We start from the raw sequence: 20,012 nt of genomic DNA, 5'->3' as shown, positions 1-20,012 counted from the left end.
ATAGGTTTTCACTTTAGTGTACAATCTATAAAAATCTATAGACAATTTGTCTTTTGAGCTGTTTCTATCTTTATCTTATTTCTATTTATTGTTTTGTTCCAGCTCTGCCAAATCAGTCCTAACTCCCAATAATGTTCTGGAAGTTGCCAGTGAAGGGTGACAATGTGTGAGGTGGTGTCAATTTGCTCCTTTTTCTTTACCTTTAAACCGGAGCGCGTGTGAAGTTCATTACAACTTCTCACTGTTCCGTCCACCCGGATCAGCTCACTGTCTTTTGTGAACTTTCACCCTCACCCAATCACCTGGCCGAACAGGAGTCTCTTCTGGTGTCTCGTCTGGTATCTCTGTAGCTTTCCAGCCTGTGTAGACAAAACTTGGATAATATTACTCAAGAGTTCTGACATATTCATCCCTTCTATTCGTCTAATATCCAAAACTGGACCACTCCCTCCTTGGAGAAGGCCCAAGCTTTGGCATACCTTTTGTCGTTATGAGACCTATTATTAACTACATGTTATTATTTATTAACTACAACGTCACTGAAATCAACATATCTGTATAATCATGACACTCCCTCCTTTGAGCATAACATGCTCAATTATTATTGCAATGATTACCCTATTCTGAACAGGACATGTAAAACCCATAACGTTGCACAAAATAAATATAACTTCTCCGTGTACCCATAAGGTGTACAAAAAATATTGTATGTTGTATGACTTTCTGATGGTATAAATGCATCTTTACTAACATCTGCAATTAGCACAAAAAAATTGTTTACTTGTTGCAACAATGGCTTTTGTCCTGGTATTATGCATCATTGTTGCTGCGAAAAACAATACCCCTGGTGTCGCTAATGCGTCTCAATAATTCTAGGATTAGAGGACTGTTTGATACTGCTGAAAAAAGATATGATAAAATAATATTTCTCTAAACTAGAGGGAAAATACGAACTATTCTCACAGAGGGTGACATGCATGAAGGGCTGGTGCCCCTCACTCAAAATGAGGTATTGCCTTACGCACTACATTATAAATCAGTAAAGTCACTCAAGAATAAATAAATAAAAATTCTTGAAACTGTTGTAAAAACCCTACAACTTCTTCATCCAAGCTCTCAATCAGTGTTATGTCATTTAATCTGCAGCTCATTGCCTTAAAACAGATACTTCAGACTGATTATAAAATTGTGTTTATGAGAAAAAATGTAATCTGACTCTATAAATCACATAATTGTTTGACTAAAAAACTACACTTCCCCTAACAATAAATGATGTTCCCCTTTAAACACAGCCCCGGTCTTCTGACGGGGTCTATCTATGTACAGGCTGGAAAATGTTGGGCCAGTCTCTGTTGCTCCGTCACTGTTCTCCCGCTAACAGTCACTCTCTAGTTCTGCTGGGTTCTTGTTGACTTCTTCACTGGTTTGAGACAAGCGACCCTATCGGACACCTCCATTTGTAGCCAGACTTCACCACAGCAGAATCGAGTTTCTGTTTTTAGGTCTCAACAGCCTCAAGTCAGGTGTATCGCCGCCCCTTGAACTGCAGTCGGTGTAAACAGGAGGACTTGGTAAGGATCCTCCGTCTTGGGCGAGTACTAGGTTTCTGTCTTCATATTTTTTGGTGGAAACCTGTCGTCTTGACCTCACTAGCTGTGTGGATACAATAGTTTTCTGTGTAGGGGAACAACATCACTCGTAATCTCTTTCCTTCTCATAATTACAAAAATAGTCTGCTAAATGTTATATTCTGTGAATGCTTTATGTGTAAATGCAAATGCTACTCTCGATTTTGTTTTACATTAAACATTAAACCTCTCCCTCCTGTGGTGACAGATTTGGCTCAATGTAGCTGGATTTCAAAATACCCTTGTGCTGAAGATGCATCACCTGGTGGTCTGGCCCTCTGAGCTTCCTCATTGTTGTGGTTGATACCAGGGTGTCAGTGGCATTTGGGTCATGTTTGGCAATGCTCTTCGTCTTTGACATCCCTGAGACCCCCTGCTTCTGTCGTAGTCATGGAAACCTCCCCCGGGGTAAATGCATGGAGGGCCGTTGTTTGGTGCATGTGGTGGGTATTTCATTTGTTGTTGTGGACAATCTCTAGCCCAATGGCCCAGCTGATCGCATATGTAGCATCCCTCAAACCGGAGAAGTTGTCCTCTGCTTCTGCTTCCTCGGAAACCTCCTGGTTGTTGGTTCTGGATCTGACTCTCTGGCACTCTCTGAGCTTGAACTGTTAGAGGTGTCTGCCCTGCCTTCTCTGGTTCTATGGCCATCTCTGAAAACGTCTCCTCCTTTCCCCTTGTCATGTTCTTACAAGCTTCGGTGTCTTTCTCAGCTACCTGTATCTTCAGAAGTTTTAGTTGTAATGTTTTCATTTCTTCGTCATTTTCCCTCTGGGTTGCTTGGTATTTCATATCGTGGTGAATGAGATGTAGTCCCCATTCTTCAATGGGTTTAGTGTCTAATCCCACCACGTTATCCAGGCTTGCCTGCACTGATGGGGGAAGGGTTTTAACAACAGCTTTCTTCCACCACATTTCAACAGGTGGAGAAAGATCATGTCGTTCTCCAGTGTAGTCCTCCCACACTCCTTCACATCTCTTCAAGAAGGCATGCATTTCTTCCTCTGTGCCTTTCCTCAGGCTGTTGAGGGCATCTAAACTGCATGTTGTCGGGTAGATGTGACGAATAGCAGCCCAATAATTCGACCTGATGTAGTTGAATGAAGTGTCATCCGAGTCGTGCGTGCAATTGGCCTCAGAATCTATTGCTTTTGCCTCAAGTCGTCCTTCAATCCGTCCAAGCAGGGCCATCATGTCCCCCAAGCACAGGTGGTCTTGGGCTGTGTATCTCTCCAGATCATTCACCCACTTCTGACCTCCTTTGATGAGTGGAGGTAGCTTTGCCACTAATACTTCCATGTCTCTGTGAGTCCATGATTGGTATTTCAATCCTCCTTCTCAAGCCACTATCACCGGTAGCATGAGTTTTGAGCAGTTGAATCTTCCAGCTTCAGTTACTGTTGTTGTGTCTGGAGAACCTTCGCCTTCTCTTCTCTTGAGTTGTGCTTCCATTCTTTTGCTGAGTTCTTCCATTTTTCTGTTGAGCTCCTCTTCCATTCTTCTGCCGAGTTCGTCCAATCTTCTGTTGAGCTCACCAGATAGGAGTCTTACCTCATACTCCAAGTCTTTGACACGTGTAGCTGTAGGGAGACCGTTCAACTCCAATACTCCTCCTAAAGCACCAAAGGTTGGGGCTTGTATTGAGGGTTGAAAGAAAAGGTGTTCTTCTGTCATGTAGGGAGGAGGCGCATCAGTCAAGCTTGGATGGAGCTTTGAAGTTTGGATAAGTGGAGCTTCTTCTGTCTTTCTTATCTTCCTTTGTCGTGAGCTCTGCTTCTTGAACCACATACATGCTGTTCGTTGATCCTTGGCTGACATATTTTAGATGGCGTACCAGACTTGTAACTCTAGATTTTATTTTTTCAGCTCTCCTCATAGCTCTTTTAGCAGGTCCACACTGAAAAAACTGAGAAGTTGGCCTCTTGGATATAATTTAACTGATTATATGTGCTCAACATAAACAATTCATGTTTGACCAAAAAACGTGATTATATTGTGTTGAGATAACATTAAGCTTAACATCATCCTCTGAAAGTGATTCAATCACATTGCCCTGAAGCGTTTCAATTGCACCGGAAGATCAGAGGGGGCGCTATAAAGCGCGGACGGAAGTTCTCCTCTCCCTCTTCTACCAGTGAACTTGTTGATGGAAGCATTCTCTCAGACACACGGTAAGAATATAAATCCTCAATCCGTCCATCAAAACGTTATAATGTTTAATTTTCATATCAGTATAGGCCTAATGTGTTTGTCATCGTTCAAAAGACGAACTTGTTAGGGAATGTTAACAGCGTTGCTGTTTGCTTAGCTAAGCTAGTGCTAGCGCTGGTTAGCACTAGCTAGCACTAGCTAGCGCTGGTTAGCACTAGCTAGCGCTGCTAGCCTGGTCATATTATAAGTAAAAACCTTGATTCTGTCCATCACACAACGGTGTTGCTTCCCAACATGTTGCCAGGTGTGTAAAGTAAAGGTAAATCAGTTGAAAGCAGAAGTTCAATAAACATCCCAATCCCCTATGCTGAAGTTGCAAAAACACCACGATCTTATGATCCAATTCTATCAGTTTCCCAGTTACACAGGGACGCGGGAAGTCAGTCAGAGTTGCGTGTGCGTGCAGCGGAGTAACCGGCTGTTACTGTGTGTTAACTGTGGTGCGGAGGGGGGGAGCCTCGCAGTTTTTCAGGTTGATATGTGAAGCTCATTAGCGAGCCAACATGTATCTAGCAAATGTTTAGCAAAATATTAGAAGTGAGGCTACTATACTAACGTTAGGTCTACTGTGATAGTGTTACGCTCCTCGTAAAGAGACTCAAAACTTGAACCCGCTATGCAAGAACACTTGGGACGGAGACTTAGGTGTAGTGTCAAAAACACTGGATTTATTTACGTTCCTCAAAAAACAGGCAGGAGACAAAGTAAACTCTTAACAGAGTGGGAAGAACGTGGAGCAGGGATGAGACGGAGGTTGGGCTGGACGTGGCAGGCAGGACGGAATGGAATATGGAGTATCTGGAACAGGCACAAAACAGAACAGGATTAGTATATGAAAAATTCCAACTGGAAGAGTAAACAAAAAGACTAGCAATACTAGTCAGCCGGAACTGGAGTTTACCACTGTGAGTATACGAAGAACTGGCGAAGTCTGATGATCGAACCGGAGTTTTAAGCAGCAGCAGGTGAGTAGTGGTAATCAGTGATGATGAGAAACAGGAGCGGGGGTGAGTTGGCGGAAAACGGAAAGTAGGTCAACCACGCCCAGCCAGGAAGACAGACAAACAGATAGACAAACAAACAGAAAAAAGGAGAAGGAGATACTGCAATTCCTCACAGTACCCCCCCCTCAATGGGAGCCACCTGGCGACCACCAGGCTTGGTTGGATTAGCCCTGTGAAAGGCCCTCACCATGATTGGGTCCAGGATACGGGAACGAGGAACACAGCATCGCTCCTCGAGGCCATAACCCTCCCAGTCCACCAGATACTGGAAACCCCTGCCCCGACGTCTGACGTCCAAAAGACGGTGCACCGTATAAGCAGGGTGATTGTCGATGATACGGGCGGGAGGAGGGGGTAAGGCCGGAGGGCTCAATTCACTGGTGTGAACCGGCTTAATCTGAGACACGTGGAAAGTGGGGTGAATTCTCAGAGCTCTGGGAAGCTTCAACCGGACTGCGGAAGGGTTAATGATCCTTAGGATGAGAAAAGGACCAATGAAGCGTGGGGAAAGCTTCTTGGACTCAGAGATGAGAGGAATGTTGCGGGAGGACAACCAGACTGACTGGCCTGGGACGTATAGAGGATGTCACAGTTTGCTTTCTCACTCACCTATTTTCTGCATTAACTTTCCTTAGTCACCTGGTAGTCACACCCTGTCTCTCTCTCACTCTGTTGCACCCATCAGCTCCATTAGTATTTAGGCCCACTTCACTTTCACCTCAGTGCCAGATCGTACTTTGCAGCATGCCAGTCTTTCCCGCATTACCCTTCAGATTGCTCTCCCGGTTTCGACCCTGTCTGTCCCTGACCAGCCTGCCTCGCCTGCTCCCTGACCCGTGCTGTACCTGCGACTCCCGTCCTGCTTTCTCCTGGAACCCTCGCCTGTCCCCGACCAGCCCTTTGCCTACTATCTGCCGTTTTGTCTCCTACCAGCCTATTGCCATCAATAAAGCAGATTACCGACTATCCCTGGTTTCCCGTGTTCTGCACTTTGGTCCTCAGCTCGATTGTGACAGAGGAGCTGCCTTTCTGTGACGGTTGGCTGATCGCTGGTTCCGTGCCGAAGTCTGGAGAAGGGCAGATCGTGTATCTCTCCAGATTTTCTGACAGCGACGCACATGCTGCTGGACTGAGGGAACTGCCAAGTCTCGCTCCTCTTCGGGGAACAGGGGCGGCTGGTACCCCAATGAAGCCTCAAAGGGGGAGAGACCAGTAGCGGAGCAGGTAAGAGCGTTGTGGGAGTACTCAACCCAGGAGAGATGAGAGCTCCAAGTAGAGGGGTTTCGGTCGGTGATGCAGCGGAGAGCTGACTCCAGGTCCTGATTAGTTCGTTCTGTTTGGCCGTTTGATTGGGGGTGATATCCAGAAGTCAGGCTGACTGAGGCTCCCAGGGATTGACAAAACTCCCTCCAAACTCGAGAGGTGAACTGGGGACCGCGGTCTGAGACAATGTCGGCAGGGATACCATGTAACCGGAAAACATGTTCTGTGAGGAGTTGGGAGGTCTCCAGGGCTGACGGGAGTGAGCTGACTTGGAAAATCGGTCTACTACAGTGAGGATTGTGGTGTTGCCCTGGGAGGGGGGCAGGCCGGTAACAAAATCCAGTGCGATGTGTGACCAGGGACGACTAGGGATAGGAAGGGGCTGGAGCAACCCTGCAGGAGACTGGTGGGAGGACTTACTCCTAGCACATGTGGGACAGGCAGAAACGTACTCCAGAGTGTCCCTGTTGATCGTTAGCCACCAGAAATGTCTCTTCAGGAAAGAAAGAGTGCGGTTTACTCCGGGATGGATTGAGAACCGGGAATTGTGGACCCACTGTAGAACCTTGGAGCGGGCAGCATCAGGAACAAACCGACGGTTCGGAGGACCATTGCCTGGATCTGGTTGCTCTCTCAATGCCTCCAGGATGGTGTTATTAATCTCCCAAGAGAGGGCGCCTACTACACAACTCTTGGGAAGGATTGAAGCATCTGGAGGATCAGGAGAGTCAGGAGAGTATAGCCTAGACAGAGCATCGGGCTTTACATTCCTGGAGCCAGGGCGGAAGGTGAGGCAAAAGTCGAAGCGACAGAAGAACAGAGCCCATCTGGCCTGTCGGGAATTCAGTCGCTTCGCCGACTGGATGTAGGAGAGATTCTTGTGGTTCGTCCAGACCAGGAAAGGCTGCTTGCTGCCTTCGAGCCAGTGTCTCCACTCCTCTATTGCCAACTTAACAGCCAGAAGCTCCCTGTTACCAACATCATAATTGCGCTCCGCAGGAGAGAGGCGACGTGAAAAAAAAGCACAGGGATGGAGGATGTTATCAGGACCAGCCATCTGAGACAAAACTGCTCCTACTCCAGTATCAGACGCGTCCACCTCCACAACAAACTGCTTCTCTGTGTCTGGCTGAATAAGGATGGGAGCTGAGGTGAACAAGGACTTGAGTTTAATGAAAGCTCTGTTAGCCTCTGGAGTCCAACAGAACGTGATGTTGACGGAGGTGAGTCTGGAGAGAGGTGCAGCTACTTTACTGAAGTTCCGGATGAAGCGACGGTAAAAGCCTTGGACTCTGTCTTGCCCCCGGGCCGTCCGCCCGAGTCCCCCTTTTTGGACTCCGCCTTACCCCCGGGCCGTCCGCCCGAGACCCCTTCCTGGTCCTCTGTCTTGCCCCCGGGCCGTCCGCCTGAGACCCCTTCCTGGTCCTCTGCCTTGCCCCTGGCCGGTCAGTTCAGTCCCGTCCTCCTGACCCCCTCCTCCCACCCTGGTGGCTTAGTGATGCGTCCCTCCTCCGGACCCCCTCCACCCACCCTGCTTGAGTTTTTGGATTTTTGTTTTTTGTTTTGGGACGTCTGGGATCCGTCCCTTGAGGGGGGGGTACTGTTAGGATTTGTCTGTGTTAGTATTTTTCGTGTCCTTTTCTATCTTTGGGTTTCCTATTTTATTTTGTAAAGTGTTCACCCCCGTTTCCTGCCTGTTTGCTTTCTGTCGGTTTCCCTCTCTGATTACCCAATTGTGTTCACCTGGTACCTATGTGTTTTCTCCTCCCTCCTCACCTGTCTCGTGTTTATGTGATTAGTCCTGGGTGTATTTAAGTTGTGTGTTTTCTGTCTCTCTTTGTCGGGTTGTCTTGTGTATTGGCTTGGCCTCGGTGAGTGTTCTGTTCTGTATTTGTCAGCATAGCCTTGAAATAAAGGAATTATTTTGACTTTAATCTGCATTTGGGTCCTACCTGCTTCCTTCGCTCTACCGTAACATTACAACCCGACCTTAAATATGGGCCCAGCAGATCCTTTTGAGCAGGAATTATTGGATTTTACGTTTTCTTTGGCTACCTGCTCTGATCAATGGATAGGAGCGGTCAGGGTTCAGCAGCGAGATGCTGCTCTGGCAGAAGCAGTCCACCTTACACTGAGGAATCAAAGTTTGGTGAAATTCTTACCTGCCAGGCTTTTGGATTACCTCACAATTTGTTTTCCCGATCCTGACAGACCCAGGTCTCCCAACTCCTGTTTTGATACCACACGCATTGGTGTGGTCCGTCTGGCGTCAGCCCCTGCTTCTCACCCAGTGTTTGCTACTGTCCAGGAGCCATTCGCTGGTACTCGTCTGGCCTTTGGAGGTCCACGGAGCCTCCAAACGGCTCCTAAAGGAAGGGGTCGCAAGGCCAGGTTGGCAGCACGAGCCCAAAGAGCCAGGGTTCCAGAACCAGTTCAGCCCCCAGCAGCCATGGTTACGGACCCAGTTCTGGCCCCAGCAGCCATGGTTCCGTGCCCCAGTACCATCCCACATAGCCATGGTACCGTGCTTCAGTACCACCCCACACAGCCATGGATCCGTGTTCCGGTTCCCTGCCCTGCAGCCATGGTTCCGGCTCCAGTGCCGGTCCCAGCAGCCACGGTCCCTGCTCCGGAACCGGACTTTACAGCCATGTTTCCGGCTCCAGAACCGGACCTTTCAGCCAGGATTCTGGCTTCAATTCCGGCCCCAGTCCCGGTCCCAGCAGCCTTGGTGCCAGACCCAGATGTGGCCCCAGCTGCCACAGTCCCATCTCCAGTTCCCCCTCAAGTTCCCTCTCGAGTTCCCTCCTTTAGTCCCTCCTCTGGTCCCTCCTTTAGTCCCTCCTCGAGTCCCCTCTCTAGTTCGCCTCTCGAGTCCCCTCTCAAGTTCCCTTCTCTAGTCCCTCCTCTAGTCCCTCCTCTAGTCCCCTCTGGAGTCCCCTCTCCAGTTCCCTCCTTTAGTCCCTCCACTGGTCCCTCCTCTAGTCCCTCCTCGAGTCCCCTCTCTAGTTCGCCTCTCGAGTCCCCTCTCAAGTTCCCTTCTCTAGTCCCTCCTCTAGTCTCTCCTCTAGTCCCCTCTGGAGTCCCCTCTCCAGTTCCCTCCTCTAGTCCCTCCTCTAGTCCCTCCTCAAGTCCCCTCTCTAGTTCCCCTCTCGAGTCTCCTCTCGAGTTTCGTTCTCTAGTTCCTCCTCTGGTCCCTTCTCTAGACCCCTCTGTAGTCCCTTCTCTAGTCCCATCTAAAGTCCCTACTGAAGTGCTGTTGGAGGTCCCGCAGACTACTCTTCTGCCGGGGGTCCTGCCAACCCCATGTCCTGTGCCGTTGGAGGTCCCGCCGACTGCTCTCCTGCCGGGGGTCCTGCCAACCCTGTGTCCTGTCCCGTTGGAGGTCCCGCCGCCTACTCTCCTGCCGGGGGTCCTGCCAACTCTTAGTCCTGTGCCGTTGGAGGCCCCGCCGACTACTCTCCTGTCGGGGGTCCTGCCAACCCTTTGTCCTGTCCCGTTGGGGGTCCCACCGTCTACTCTCCTGCCGGGGGTCCTGCCAGCTCCTTGTCCTGTCTCGTTGGAGGTCCCGCCGACTACTCTCCTGCCGGGGGTCCTGCCAACCCTTTGTCCTGTCCCGTTGGGGGTCCCGCCGTTTACTCTCCTGCCGGGGGTCCTGCCAGCTCCTTGTCCTGTCTCGTTGGAGGTCCCGCCGACTACTCTCCTGCCGGGGGTCCTGCCAACCCTTTGTCCTGTCCCGTTGGGGGTCCCGCCGTCTGCTCTCCTGCCGGGGGTCCTGCCAACCCTTTGTCCTGTGCTGTTGGAAGCCCCGCCGACTGCTCTCCTGCCGGAGGTCCTGCCAATCCCGTGTCCTGGTCCTCTTCCGTGGGGGATCCTGCCGAGGCCTGTCCCACCAGCTCCGACACCGGGTCCTGCCCGGCCTCCGGCACTGTCCCGTCAGCGCCTTGCTGCCTGGCCTGCGGAGCTGTCTGGTCTTCGCCCTCGAGCCCGGCCCCCTGAGTGCAGCGGTCCTCGCCCTCGGGCCCGGCCCCCTGATTCTTCCTGCCGCTGCCTTCGCCCCTCCATGGTCCCCACCTTGGACTCTGTCTTGCCCCCGGGCCGTCCGCCCGAGTCCCCCTTTTTGGACTCCGCCTTACCCCCGGGCCGTCCGCCCGAGACCCCTTCCTGGTCCTCTGCCTTGCCCCCGGGCCGTCCGCCCGAGACCCCTTCCTGGTCCTCTGCCTTGCCCCCGGGCCGTCCGCCCGAGACCCCTTCCTGGTCCTCTGCCTTGCCCCTGGGCGGTCAGTTCAGTCCCGTCCTCCTGACCCCCTCCTCCCACCCTGGTGGCTTAGTGATGCGTCCCTCCTCCGGACCCCCTCCACCCACCCTGCTTGAGTTTTTGGATTTTTGTTTTTTGTTTTGGGACGTCTGGGATCCGTCCCTTGAGGGGGGGGTACTGTTAGGATTTGTCTGTGTTAGTATTTTTCGTGTCCTTTTCTATCTTTGGGTTTCCTATTTTATTTTGTAAAGTGTTCACCCCCGTTTCCTGCCTGTTTGCTTTCTGTCGGTTTCCCTCTCTGATTACCCAATTGTGTTCACCTGGTACCTATGTGTTTTCTCCTCCCTCCTCACCTGTCACGTGTTTATGTGATTAGTTCTGGGTGTATTTAAGTTGTGTATTTTCTGTCTCTCTTTGTCGGGTTGTCTTGTGTATTGGCTTGTCCTCGGTGAGTGTTCTGTTCTGTATTTGTCAGCATAGCCTTGAAATAAAGGAATTATTTTGACTTTAATCTGCATTTGGGTCCTACCTGCTTCCTTCGCTCTACCGTAACACCCTCCTTGTAGTTGGGACTGGCCACTCCACCACTGCCTTGATCTTTCCAGGGTCTGCCTCCACCTTGCCCTGACTGATGATGTAGCCCAGGAAGCTGATCCGGTTCTGGTGGAACTCACACTTCTCCGCCTTAACATAGAGCTTGTTCTCCAGCAGTCTCTGTAGGACCGTGCGGACATGGTTCTCGTGTTCCTCCTGATTCCTGGAGAAAATCAGGATGTCGTCTAAGTAGACAAAGACAAAGCGGTTAAGGAAGTCACGCAAGACATCATTGATCATAGTCTGGAAAACTGCTGGGGCGTTAGTGAGACCAAAAGGCATGACCAGATATTCAAAATGGCCCAATGGAGTGTTAAACGCTGTCTTCCATTCATCCCCCTGGCGGATGCGGATCAGATGATAGGCATTTCGAAGGTCAAGCTTGGTGAACAGGGTTGCCTCTTGGAGAGGTTCAAAAGCTGAGGTGAGAAGGGGTAATGGGTACTTGTTCTTGACCGTGATATTGTTTAACCCCCGAAAGTCTATGCAAGGTCGTAGCGACTTATCCTTCTTGCCTACAAAGAAGAACCCGGCACCCACAGGAGAAGAGGAGGGACGAATAATACCAGCAGCCACAGAGTCCGTGATATAAAGCTCCATAGCCTCCCTCTCAGGACGGGACAGATTGTAGAGGCGGCTGGAGGGTGGAGGAGCTCCAGAGAGCAGATCAATAGGGCAGTCGTAGGGTCGGTGGGGAGGAAGAGAGAGAGCCCTCTCTTTGCTGAAGACCCAACGCAGGTCGTGGTAAGTAGTAGGAACACCAGTCAAATCTACAGATGCATCAGGGCAGACAACAGGATTTGGGGAAACAGAAGTTGAAGGTAGGGCAGAACACAGGCAGTTAGCGAGACAGTGCTGATCCCATTCAATAATCCTTCCCTTTGCCCAATCAATGTGTGGGTTGTGAGTACGTAGCCACGGGTAACCCAAAACCAGAGGTGTAGAAGGAGAGGATATTACCTTAAACTGGATAAGTTCACGGTGGTTTCCGGAGGTGATTAAAGTCACAAGGGGTGACTGTGCTGTGATTGAGGAGATGATTTGTCCATTTAGAGCATAGGCAGTTAACGGTTCCTCTAGCGGCTCCAAGCAGAGTCCCAGCTGTTCAGCTAGCTCCTGGTCCAAAAAGCTATCCTCCGCACCATAATCAATGAGAGCCTGGAGAGGCAATGTCATAGAACTAACACAGAGCTTGGCGGAAATAAGAAAACGAGTCAAGGATGGGGTTAGAGATGATTGCTGTGGACTCGTCGGGACCCCCAATCTTACTGACGAGCCTCCCAGTTTGGCCGTACTGGGCAGTTGGGAATGCTATGCCCAGTCTTTCCACAATACAGGCATTGGCCTGCACCTATCCGGTGCTGACGCTCCTCCAGAGAAAGTCTAGCACGACCCAGTTGCATGGGCTCCTCCTGAGAAGAGGTGCGCACACTGGACGACGGGGGAAAAGAGGGAGGTCTAGACACCGAGTGAGCAGAGTAGGAGGAAAAACTGGGCTTACTGAGTGACACTGGTGAATCCCTCCGTGTTCGCTCAGCTCGGCGCTCCCGCAGACGACCGTCCAAACGGGACACTAAGGAGATCAGCTCTGAGAGATCCGCTGGAACGTCTCGTGCTGCCAATTCGTCCCGAAGCTGGTCCCTTAATCCTTTTAAAAACACCGCCTTGAGAGCCGCCTCGTCCCATCGAGCCTCTGCAGCGAGTGTGTGAAACTCGATGGAGTAATCAGCCACTGTCCGGCTTCCTTGTTGCAGGCTAAGCAGCTTATTCTCGGCAGAGCCAGAGGAGTTGGGATGATCAAAAACAGCTGAGAACCGATCAGAGAAGCCCTCAAAACGTAGAGTGTCAAAATCCACCGAAGAGTTTAAAGCCTCTGCCCAGGTTAAAGCTCTCCCGCGGAGCAACCCCAAAACAAAATTAATCCTCGTTGCTTCAGCAGCAAATGCAACAGGACGCTGGCGAAAAACCTTGTTACATTGGAACAAAAAACCTCTGCATTTCTCCACATCTCCGTGAAATGGCTCAGGATCGGTGATAGGAAAATCCTGGCGAGGAGGGAGCAAAGGGGCTGGACTGGGAGTAGCCTGAAATGCTACCGTCGAGGTAGTGAGAGCGGAGATCTGGCACGCCAACTCTGAGACATGATGAGCCATGGACCGGTTACTCTCCACCAACGCTCGGATGAGCTTTTCGTGTTCACCCAGGAGGGAGCCCTGACTAGACAGGGCATGAAGGATTGGGGTAGAATCCGCTCCGGATCCTGCGGGGTTCATTCTTGGCCAGTTCTTCTGTTACGCTCCTCGTAAAGAGACTCAAAACTTGAACCCGCTATACAAGAACATTTGGGACGGAGACTTAGGTGTAGTGTCAAAAAAACTGGATTTATTTACGTTCCTCAAAAAACAGGCAGGAGACAAAGTAAACTCTCAACAGAGTGGGAAGAACGTGGAGCAGGGATGAGACGGAGGTTGGGCTGGACGTGGCAGGCAGGACGGAATGGAATATGGAGTATCTGGAACAGGCACAAAACAGAACGGGATTAGTATATGAAAAATTCCAACTGGAAGAGTAAACAAAAAGACTAGCAATACTAGTCAGCCGGAACTGGAGTTTACCTCTGTGAGCAGTGTGCGAAAAAGTACACGTCCCACCGTCCGGGACGTGTTATTTACAATATCGGACAAGTAGATCTTTGAATTGACTTGTCCGCCGGACAAGTGACGTTTTTCGCCCTGATTTATTGACAAATTATTGATAAATTCAGTTTACAAAAGGCAGAACTCATTCGCAAATTGTACGTGTCCGCCATTGTTCGTTTAGAAATGTAGTTTCGGTTCTGCTTGTCGATTCCTAAGGAAATGCATCTCGCCGCTTTCTGTACAGTTAACGGGGCGGGCGGAGCGGAGCGGGAAGTGTAGCACAGTGGCCGGGTTGGGAAGCAAAACTCGGTTCCGAGTAGGAACAAATAACAATTGTCCGGTACCGGGATTAATAAGAGTTGTGAGGCCAGGAAGCGAGGCCAAGCCCCGCGGACTGCAGCTCTCTCTATGCTCCGTATCAGCTGATCGCTGCACAGTGCAGCTCAGCGTCTCTCTCTCTCCACACAGCAGATCCGCTGCCCGTTTAACAGCCGCATCTTTGTCAAACTTTCTTATGTTCTTTCTCTAACACGTAATGAAGGTTATTAAGCGTTTTAGCTCCTGTGTTTGTAAAAGTAAATAAATGCGTGCAAGCGTCTTTGAGTTGTAGAAAAGCGCTAGGCCTATAGGCTATACATATAATGTATTATTATTATTAGGTTATGTATGTCCTATGTGTTGGACATGTGTGGTTGGACTCTGTCTCACAGGCAGGTTGCAGTGTAACATCAGAGGACACTGGGCCAATTGTACATTCTCAAACTGCACCACTTAGAACTAACTAAACAATGCAAAGATTATTTTTATATAATTGTATTCAATAACAATAAGAAATTCAACAGTATGAAGTGATTTGTAAATAGGAATACAGATTAGGACTTAATGTTTTCATAAATATATTTTTCTCCCAGTTTGTCATGGGACTTATTTTTACCCTCTCAAAGAACTGGAACTGAGAACCGAAAATAACCGGAATCGAAAAGCAGAACCGGAATCGTTAAAATCCAAACGATACCCAACCCTTTGTGTGATGCAGTAAAATCTTACCGCTCACTTACGTTAGCGGTATCATAAAAACCGTGGGAAAATGTAAAATACGATGACGAAGAAGAAGATTCCAGTGGCCCCAATTTTTGTCCATTCTGGACAAGTGAAAAATGTATTCGGACAAGTAAATTGCCAAACTCACTTGTCCATGGACAAGTACTCTCTAAAAACTTTTTCTCACACTGTGTGAGTATACGAAGAACTGGCGAAGTCTGATGATCGAACCGGAGTTTTAAGCAGCAGCAGGTGAGTAGTGGTAATCAGTGATGATGAGAAACAGGAGCGGAGGTGAGTTGGCGGAAAACGGAAAGTAGGTCAACCACGCCCAGCCAGGAAGACAGACAAACAGATAGACAAACAAACAGAAAAAAGGAGAAGGAGATACTGCAATTCCTCACAGATAGCCTCGTTTTTAATATTTTGCAAAACATTAGCTTGCACTAGTGTTTTGCAGTTGCTAGCAGCTTATTGGGATTTTATGCTAGATAGACAGATATAATACAATTTATTGGGATGTCATGCTAGATAGACAGGCATTGTTTTGATATAATAAATTAATTGTTAGTTAAGGCTGCAGCCTGCAGCCCCACTTCTTGTCTCTCTCTAACTCATTGCAGATGGCTGCACTAAAGAAAAGGGCACAGAGAGGAAACCAGTTGTAAGATGTTTAAAAGTTCATTAAACATAATATATGCTTAAATGCATGTCAAATAAGTTGTGTTGAGTTGTGTTGGAGTTTGTGTTATTCTACATTTTGACATCAAGATTTTCTGATTTTACTGCAAATGTATATCGGTTCCAAATATCGGTTATCGGTCTGCTTGATTACCAATAATCGGTATCGGTATCGGCCTAGAAAAAGCCATATCGGTCGATCCCTAGTTGTAATGGAGACATTTCCCAAAACCAGGAACAAGTAGTGCCATGACGCTTGTGACAGATGAGCGTCGTGTGTGTGTGTGTGTTTTTCGCGCTAGCTAGACTATTAATAGTTGTGCACTTGCAGTGCAGTCTCAGAGGGTGAAAATAAGGCACATTTGGTCCACATTATACTCGTAGTAGAAACACATTGTTTAGCCAAAGTGTTGCTTCAATCCAGCCTCAGATTTCAAAATAAAACTGGAATTTAGCAATGATTTATTAAAATGTTGGTCCTCCCTCCTTTTATATGCCATATCTTGAGATTTCAGTAAACCGTCTTTGTAGTGCTGGGTGCTTTGTGTGCTGTGTATTAATGTCTTTGTTTATTGAGTAAAACATGGAAATGGTAACTTGAGGGAGACCATAATTAATATGAACTAGTATTAATGTGGCATAAATTGTTACTTGCTGTTTTAATTTAAAGTGAATAAAATGTCAACTTCTGCAAATCATGGTGTCTTCACTCAGCTCCCCAACCCAGTTTTAAAGCTCTGTAAAACAAACCTCCTTTTTGAAGTTAAAGCCTTAAATGGTTGTTGGTTCAATTCCAACTGGTGTAGTCAGTAGTGTTTTTATGTATTTAGTAACTTCTATTTTGTCCATTTGGTTACATATGTAACTTTTAACAACGGTGTTTGTTAAACAAACACAAACAATTAAATGTTTAATTTCACACAAAAGTAGCAAAAATAGCAGATCTACAAGCTTGAAATGCGTCGCACTGCAATGCGTTTTGAGCTTGTAGATCTGCTATTGTTATTTTTGAATTGGAATCCTGAAAAGTAAAGTTTTTATTTAATTTGGGCTATTGGGATATTGCTCCACTGGTAAATACTATCCTGTTAACCTTAAAAAATGACTGCTTATGCAGGCAATGTTGTAGAAATGTTTGTATGAATACTTTAACACTTTGATAAAACTACAGAGGTACAGTTGTATGTTTGTAACCTGTTGTATATTGATGTGTTGCAGACAAACGGACCGTGTAGCGGGTTGAGTCTCGCCCTGTGTCCAAGTCACGCTCCGGCACGCTGTCGACTAGGCTCATTGTACTGGAGGCTCATTTTCTTGTGGTGAGTATATGACTTCATTCACTTCCCCTCGACCTTAACTATCAAGTTATCTGCTATCAAATGATCTGCTTAATATCATCGCTGTTGGGCAGAAAACCTTGCATGTCCACAACATTAAATTAACGTAGTTGTTCAGTCACAAGTTATTGTTAATACTTTCATTGGTTAAATATTCATATAATCGACATACGCACCTAACTACTCAATCTGGCAACCCTATTTTGCATTTTATTATAGGTGAAGATTTTCAAAATATATTCACATTTTGTTTGTTGCTGTAACCGCCAATCTCACGACCTGATGCATCAAGCTGTGAGTTTCCCTACTTGTGACACTGCCTTGATGAAGTATAAAATGGGGCATTCATGTATTAAAATAATCAAAGATTAAATGTGGAGATGCAAGGTTTCTGCCAGACGGCAACAACATCCATTGGATTTATTGATGATCACTAATTGCAACATTCTCTTCTTTTTCAGTGACTGTTGCTGTGAATGTGGCAGTGTAAGGTTTGTGCTGTAGCAGTATCTTGCAGGTCCCAACTTTTAAAACATTACAGAGAGAAACATACAATTCATGGGACAAATAGAAGACACGAAGCCATTGGTTGTGATCCCATGATCAGCGACTTCACAATGAGATGGCCAGCTCTCTTTGATGTGACTGAGGTTAGTATGAACTAGTGACCGTGTATGTGACTTATTGTGTAAACGCTGTGCCATATTAATGAAAATTGTCTCATAAAGCCATATGTGTGCTTTCAGATTAATGCTGAGTTCAAACGGATCACCACAATTCCTCTGCAGTCTAAGTTCCTATCACAGCTGGACCTGTACAGAGATGGGGTCGTTACTAAAAAAAAAGTAATATATTACATATTACATATTACTTTAAAAAAAAGTAATATATTACACTACTTCGTTACTATCTACATAAAGTAATTCGTTACTTTACTCGTTACTTTACTCGTTACTTTACTCGCAGGGCCGGCCCGCCCCTCCCTACAGGCAGATCACGCAGACTGCTAAAGTTTCAAATGTTCTCTTTAGTTCAGTTTCCATTGACGCATAAGACTGATCCAGATAGCTCCTGAATGTTTTCCTATCTGACCATGGCTGTCCTCTGTCTCCTGCTATCTGACCGTGGCTGTCCTCTGTCTCCTGCTATCTGACCGTGGCTGTCCTCTGTCTCCTGCTATCTGTATATTTTGCGCAGTCTATCTCTGCTCACGCTGTTGCGTCAGCGTGTTCTCCTGCGTGTTGGCCATGTGTTGCACTGGAGCCAGACTTCAGCCGAGCACGTACGAATTGCGCATGCGTGAGAAACAAGCAACAACCGGAAAACAGAGAAGAAGAACTACGTGTGTGTGATATAAATAAACAACAGCTATGTGCGTTAGCTTCACCTAGCATGTGTTCTTTGCAGGTGTTTGTTGAGGTTTGATTATGACTGATTTTAGAAAGTAACGAAGTAACGCGTGTCGGGGCAATGTTAGTAACTGTAGTGTGATTACTGGATTATAAAAGTAGCGCGTTACACTACTCCGTTACCGACAAAGTAATATTATTACAGTAACGCGTTACAAAGTAACGCGTTACACCCAACTCTGGACCTGTACTCTGCAAACCTGCTGAAGATGTTTGAAAGCACAACTGGGCAGAAAGGGAAACAACTGAAAGCATTGACTAACAACATGGACACAGTAAGTTATCTGATACTTTAGTAGATGTTTAGGTGGGCAAGTGAAAGGATGTCGCTAGACATGAAGCAGGAAGTGAGGCTAAACACAGGTCAGAGTACAGTAATGTCAGCCTATGGAATCCTCTGGGTGGGACCCTGTGGGGACACCCCGGCTTTCTCCTCTCAGATACTTAAGTCTCGTTAGTCGCCAGACTCCTCATCCATCAACTTGATCTGGTTCACCATATCAAGTTTTATAACGTGCAGATAGCCATTATTGTTTTGGGCGTCCTTGACATGAAAAAGTTTGAGCAACACTGAAATATAGCAACATAATTTTGTCAGGAAACGGTTTTAGAATCGGCCTCAGGTCTTACTGGGTTAAGCTAGGTGTCTAGCCCAAGTTTAACCTGTGGACCGTGGTTCTTATTTTTTAGAAAAGAGTCACTCTGGCTTGTCATTGTTCCACCCATTGCTTTCCTTTGAGAGTTCAGGGGGAGGTGTAGGGTGGGTGGCTATAAAGTATGGAACTTTGTTGTGGTCCTGGTCATAAATAGAATGTTCTAAAAGGGAAAGGTGGCCATTGGAGCAGGATTTGTGTTGATGATAGTGCATGCACAGCACCCTTTTTTTTTTTCATTTATTGCCAAACATGTGCTGCAAGGACCTTATGTATTTGTGTATTTGAGTTTTAATTGTGTATTCTGTTCTTCTGTCACTCATCTTTCAGGATGACATTGATGCGGGAAGGGACCTCCTAATTAAAGGACTCTGCCTCTACCTCAACGAGGATCCTGGAGACGTTGTGCAGGAGTTCATAGTAAGTGACTAATTGTAAAGTGTATACATGTGTACATCTTAGATTAAGAACCAGAGAACATTCTCTGTCATTAGCTCTTATTTAGCTGAGCACTCAGACAGGCCGTGTTCTGTTAACTCTGCTCAAGTGTGATGCTACTCAAGTTAACTGTACTGTAGTTGAATTACATAGTTGTGACTTAAACACATACTAAAATGCTAAATACTGCTAAAAGCACTGACTAATTATTCCATCACTCCGTTAGTGACTCTGCATGATTGCTGATTATTTAACTAACGACTAAACTGTTGGCTGAGAAACATGGGCTTCTAATGATTGCTTCATCTCCCATGATGGTCATACTTTACACATGACTTAGTTGCACACCAGTGTCTCACCGAAAATAGCTGATCTACAAGCTCACAACACGTTGTGAGCTTGTAGATTTCGGTGCCAGACAACCAAGTGAAATCAGACTTGATCAAACCACTCTGTATAGTTATGAGAAAAAAGCTAAAGTGACACAGCCTCAAAGCATAGTGCATCTCATTAACTACAGATACATGGAATTCACAAGCTAATCAGAGCTATATTACAGTCTTGACTCATGGTTGAGATTCCTGTGTTGAATGCTGGTCTCATGAATGCTTTTTCTTAACTAATAATCCTTTTTGTGAACACTAGGATGTGGATGAGACGATCGTTGAAGGTGCGATTGAAAAGACCACCATGGGGATCTTCACCCTAAAAACCACCGCCAGTGAGGACGATGTCAGAATTGTCCTGGAGGGGGTCACAGTCATACAAGATCTGGAGACTGTGGCTTTTGCATCCGCCATGTTGTTGGGACTGATTTACTCTCTGAACCTGAGTTACCCAAAAAAGCTCAGCTGCA

At 47.3% G+C, this 20,012-nt stretch overlaps 1 long non-coding RNA gene across 1 annotated transcript; it reads left to right on the top strand.

The window, feature by feature from the left end:
• Window positions 1–3,745: 3,745 nt before the first annotated feature.
• LOC117439358 (uncharacterized) lies at window positions 3,746–17,276 on the top strand. Its single transcript, XR_011642519.1, has 3 exons — window positions 3,746–3,799; window positions 16,538–16,638; window positions 17,118–17,276. It is a non-coding gene; the product is annotated as an uncharacterized lncRNA (long non-coding RNA).
• Window positions 17,277–20,012: the final 2,736 nt, after the last annotated feature.

Source organism: Pseudochaenichthys georgianus, chromosome 23 (assembly GCF_902827115.2).
Source record: "Pseudochaenichthys georgianus chromosome 23, fPseGeo1.2, whole genome shotgun sequence".
NCBI classification, from domain to species: Eukaryota; Metazoa; Chordata; class Actinopteri; order Perciformes; family Channichthyidae; genus Pseudochaenichthys; species Pseudochaenichthys georgianus.
This window is presented reverse-complemented; position numbering and strand designations above follow the sequence as displayed.